The 5,500-nt window shown below is 53.3% G+C and overlaps 1 pseudogene; it reads right to left on the bottom strand.

Moving 5' to 3' along the window:
* Positions 1-471: 471 nt before the first annotated feature.
* On the bottom strand, positions 472-1,803 carry LOC123076441 (F-box/LRR-repeat protein At2g43260-like; annotated as a pseudogene).
* Positions 1,804-5,500: the final 3,697 nt, after the last annotated feature.

Raw genomic sequence — 5,500 nt, 5'->3', positions numbered from 1 at the left:
TAATCTTCTGTACAAGAAATGGATATTACGTACCCAAATCAACCTCAGCATGGCTAACACTTCAGATAAACTTCGTATGGTACATAAAGCGTTTCATCCAATGTAACAGGTTCTGCTCCAAGCACTACTAACAATCAAGTGAAACTAGCAAGTGACCAAATTGAGAGGATAATCTGCCACATTTATTGTCAGGTAAAACAAAACTCACAAACAGAAAACACATGTGGATTGCTAAATGAGTATTCAGCATATTGAGAAGAGCACCAGATAATCTCTCGGGATAAAAACGGGACATAGATAAAAAAAAGGCAAAGTCAAATTTTCAGTTCAAGAAATAGACATATGAGGCAGGTAGATTGCAAAATAGTTCTCCAGTTCAAGAAAATAGAGACATGAGTAGCTAGCATATATTTCAAACGCACAACAAAATGACTTGGTAGTTTTGGTATCAAACAAGCATAAATTCCATACAACCACATGACAGCAAGAGCTACTTGATCACACTTGATATACGTCAACAGAGAAGCCCGCGGGTCAAACTTGATATTGCGGGTCACGCTGACAATTTAGGCCGTTCAGAAGCACCACATCACTCGAAGCTATTAGATCAGATGAAAGGCTTAGCATTCACAACATAACGCTCTAGTGCCGGAAAGAAGGTATGCGAAACTAAAGTTTGTTTGAGCCAAAATCTAGTATAAGCAAGGCCTTTGCAATGGAAACTAGCGACCAACTTGCCATCCATATCAACCTGAAGTAGCCAGTCGCTAAATTTGAGCAGCATGAGCAAATGACCATCCGAAGAAGCGACTACCCAAAACCCATGTGTGTTAAACCCTCCAAAGCGCGTGGTGAGCTCTGCAACCGGCAACTCAACGTGGTACTTGTTGGACCAGACCTCGCTCTTGTAGTCCTGCGCCATCCAGATATCGATGGTTGCCGCTGCATAATTAAAGCTGGACACGCAGAGCATTCCATCCATCTCAAACAGGTTAGTGCAGCGAGAAACAAAAACAACCGGGTGCCGGAACAACTCAGTGGTGGTGTCGAATACCACCATCCTCTCATTCTGCTCCTTGTGCCAATGCAGGCCACCGCGGAACAGGACGGATGGGCTGAACACCAGTTCCCTAGCATCAGGGTACCCTATGCACCGTGGCGGCTGGCCGGAGCCTAATACCAACACGTAGGAGCCACCTTGAGCGTCAGGCGCCGGTCCAGTGGGGAACTTGTACAGCAATAGCCGGTACTCGCCGGTTGGGCTGTGCGAGTACATCCCAGGGGCACGAAGCCAGGAAGAAACGGGAGGCGGGCATACTGACGAGTCACCGGGTTGCAGAGGGCGTAGCAGCAGTCGTTCATGAAGCAGACGAGGAGACCGTCGCAGGAGGCGATCGCGCTGAAGGGGGCCTGACAAAGTCGCGCGACTGGCCGGAGCTGGTCATCGGCCGCGACCCCTGCCCGGCGGTCGAAGGGGATGATGTCTAGGGACTTGATGTTGTCGCCGACGTAGTTGTAGACGTAGAGGAGTGGGAGGGCGGGCTGGCGGGCGTGGTGGGCGAGGAGGAAGTCGCGGGCGGAGGTGGCGCGGCGCCAGGCACGGCAGACGGCGCGGCAGCGGAGGAGGGCTTTGGGGGGCAGGCGGACGAGGATCTCCCAGATGGAGATCTCATCCAGGAGGCCTGGTAGGATAGGCGTGGTCGCCGGCTGGGCGAGCGATTCCTCGCCGGAGCAGTGGAGTGGGTGACGGCGGCGGAGAGAGGAAGAGGAAGACCATCTTGTGGAGAAACAACACAAATGCATTTGGACTGGGCTTAGCCCATCTCAACATCTCGTTGAGATGGACAATATAGACGCGACTAGCAAGCAACGGTTGGCTGGCGAACGGTCCTGGGCACACACACCCCAAATTAAGCAGGTAAACGTTTAGAGCCGGTGCGCCACCACCGCTTAAGTATTCTTCTTATCTCCACGAGTCGCCCCTATCCATTCATTCGCTGCTGTCCTTTTCTTATCTCCTCGCACATCTTGTTCCCTGCGGAAGCCTCCAGGATAGTTCGCCGGTGATGACCGCCATCGATCCCACACCAGCCTGCCCGTCGTCCATCCAGCGGCAGCCTCCCCGCAAATGGGCGCTATTTTGGGAGAGGAGGGGGGGAGGATTCGCTTTAACCGGCGACGATGGTGGTGAGCGGCAACGGCGGTGGCTGCCATGGATTTTTTGCGGCATCAATTTTTTTTGCTGGAACCACTTCTTTTTTTGCTGGAACCTTCTTTCGTTTTTGCTACCAATTGAGAGAGATGATATTGTGTTGCTGCCAAGATTTTTTTGCTACATCAATCTTTTTGCTGGAACCGCTTTTGTTTTTTGCTGGAACCATTATTTGACTTTGCTGCATTGGGCGAAGGTGGTTGTTTGGCGGCGATGCCCGCCATGATTTTTTTGCTGGAACCTCTTTAGATTTTGCTGGAACTGTTTTTCAATTTTGCTGCAATTCAAGAGGATGGTGGTGCCGTCGCCGCTAGGATTTTTGCTACATTTTTTTTCTGCTGGAACCTCTTTGCATTTTTGCTACAACCAGAAATTACAAAAGCTACAACCGGCGATAAATTTTGCTACAATGGTGAAGAGGTCATGACACCAACGAGTTTTTTTTGCTGCAACCAGCACAATTTTTTGCTACTACCGGCGAATTTTGTTGTTGCCACCATCAAACCTGAAGGAGTAGTTTTCGCGAGCTCGTCCCCGGGGTGTTGCGACCGGGGACCGGCGCTACGGCCATCCACCGGTGCTGCCATTGTCAGTGATTGAGCTGCAAACCGGGGGGGGGGGGGGGGGAAGTTGTTGCATGCGTGGATCCGACGAGGAATACATGAGACGAGCACGGCAAGGCCGGTGACCGGCGACCGGCGGCCATGGCGAGCCACCAGCAGTGCAGGCTGTGGCAGATGCGCGGCGAGCGACGGGCAACACGGGCTGTGGGCGGCGGCTAAAGTCAACGATGCGTTTTTCCCTATGTTTTTCTAACGAAGCGGGGGTGAAGAAGTTACAGATCGTACGGTTTAAAACCGGCCCAAATCCTGGCCGGCGTGTCGGTGCCTATTAGTGCCCAATTAGGTTGTGGGCCTTTCCCCGGATTCAACTGGAAACCAAAAAGGAAAGAAACGGTCCCCTCGCACATATGCCCCCCATGGGAAAATCTGTCATGATCGTAAGCGTTCCCTCCCTACCGACATTAGAGCATTACTAGTAGAACCCTCAAACCCTCAAATCCTTAAAGCACTTTTAAGGGTTGAGAAGTGCCACTTTTTGACACTTTTAAGAGTTGAAAAACAGGGGCAAATACTAGAACCCTTAAACCCAACCCTTAAACTGCTTTAAGGATTAGATTTGAGGGTTCTAGTCTTTGCCTCGACCCCAACCTTTAAATCTATCATTTGACATCTCATAATTTATGACAACAAGAACACAATCAACTTCCAAACAAACTACCAAATGACAATCATTGATGCATGGTTTAATAGTTTACATCACAAAATCATCATCTTCCTCCTCTCATCGGCACCATCACCAAAAAGTTGCACCTCGGCGCCATCTCCTAGACCACAAGCGGGCTCCATCAAGCATCTCCATCGGCACCGGTGGAGTCGTACACACCGCCATCACCACAACTACTCATCGGAGTGTCACCTCGAAAAGTAGAGGACGCAACACGGAACATCCTCTTCCTCTCTGCGATGTCCTCCTTGGTGTCCTTCCACCATTGCAATTGGTCTTGATCCATGTCCTTCTTGGACATCATAATGTGCTCTTTCTCTTCCACCATGAGTTCTTTCCATACCTTTGCCTCTTTGAGCTTGATCATCCTCTCCTCCAACTCGGCCTTGCGCTTTGCTTCTTCACGCTTTGCTTCAACTTGTGCAAGCTTGACCTCTTTCTTCTTCTCGGTGATAAGAAGCTTCGTCTCCAATGTCTTCGTTGTCAATTCCTCTCTTGCCTTCATCATGTGGTCCATCTTCTCCCTTAGGCTTGACGCCTCTTCTTCCATCTTCACCCTTAGCTTGCCCTTCTTGGTTCCCTCGGGCTTGCCCAAGTTCCTCTCCTCCTCATCTTCACTATCATCCATCCTTAGCATTGCCGACTTCTTGGGTGCGGTCTCTTGATCCCTCAACTTCCACTTGTCAAAGGTTTGAAGAATTGACCAAACATGCTTAAATGGGAATGGCTTGCCCTTGGAAGCGGCCATCTCCTTGTACCTCATGCCGGCAATTGTCTCCTATCAACCACACATAAATCACATAAGAACCCACCAATAGCATAGTGCACACACATAATCAAAATAGTGAAGAAATATGTACTCACATAGTCGCTCTCCACGGTTCCACTAGGTGGTGCATCCCTCACTTGGTCCATGGCCGCACTCCAACGAGCACAAGCGGGCTTGATCAACTCCCACGGCCTTGAAGCGACCGGAAAGTGCGATGGATGAACCCACTATTCTTCGGCTTGATCCTACAATAGACGTCCTCGATCCTTTGCCAATACCGTTTACCGGTTTGATCGGTGCCGGTGGTTGCATCCATTCCCACAGCTGCCCAAGCACGAACCAAGAGGACATCTTCCGGCTCGGTGTAGTTTGTCGACCGCGCGTGTGGGCGGGAAGCGGCGGTGAATGCCTCCTCCCCTATCTCGGCCACCTCCTCCTCGTCATCCCCTTCATCCTCCTCATCTTCCTCCTTTTCCTCCAAGTCGTCACCAACCCTAAAGGGGTCTAGGGGCGGAGCTCCGAGGTCCACCTCCGCGTTTTGGAGGAGGTCCATGAACGAGGATGGGGTTGCCATTTCCTCGAACACTCGTGCGCGGCGGGAGGAGGTTCGGCGACGGCGGCGGGCGGGGCCGCGGGCTTGTTCCGCTGCGCGGGCTTCTTCCGCGGCTTGGTCATGGCCGGGGACGAGCCGGCGACCTTGGAGGCCGCCCCTCGCGGCCCATGAGAGGCCGCCTTCGGCCGGCTCTTCTTGGTGGCCGGGGCGGGCGCCGGGGAGGCAGCGAGGGCGGGCACCGGGGCGGTGACGGAGGCCGGGGCGGGAGCCGGGGAGGCGGCAGGAGGAGGTGCGAGGCCCGCCCGCCGCCGCTTGGCCCCGACGTGGGTCGCCGCCACCACGTCGGCCACGGTCAGGTGGGCGGGGCGGGGGCGGGCGAGGCGGGCGGGACGGGCGGGCGGGCGGGGCGCCGCGGCGGTGGGCCCTCCATGGCCGGCGCGGCAGGAGGCGGCGGGAGGAGGAGGCAGTTGGCTCCCGCGCGAGAGAGGAGGAGAAGTGCGGGTTGGGGGGAGATTTTCCTCTCAACCCCTACTTCTTCAGGTTGCAAAGTGGTTTGACGGTTGGACCTCTAATTTTTTTACGGGTTTGAGGGTTTAGAGGTTCTAGTCTACGGCGTTTTTTCCGCGAAAACTGTAAAAAAGCGGTTATTTTTAGGGGTTTGAGGGTTTGAGGGCTCTAC

Source organism: Triticum aestivum, chromosome 3D (genome assembly GCF_018294505.1).
Source record: "Triticum aestivum cultivar Chinese Spring chromosome 3D, IWGSC CS RefSeq v2.1, whole genome shotgun sequence".
Taxonomy (NCBI): domain Eukaryota; kingdom Viridiplantae; phylum Streptophyta; class Magnoliopsida; order Poales; family Poaceae; genus Triticum; species Triticum aestivum.
This window is presented reverse-complemented; position numbering and strand designations above follow the sequence as displayed.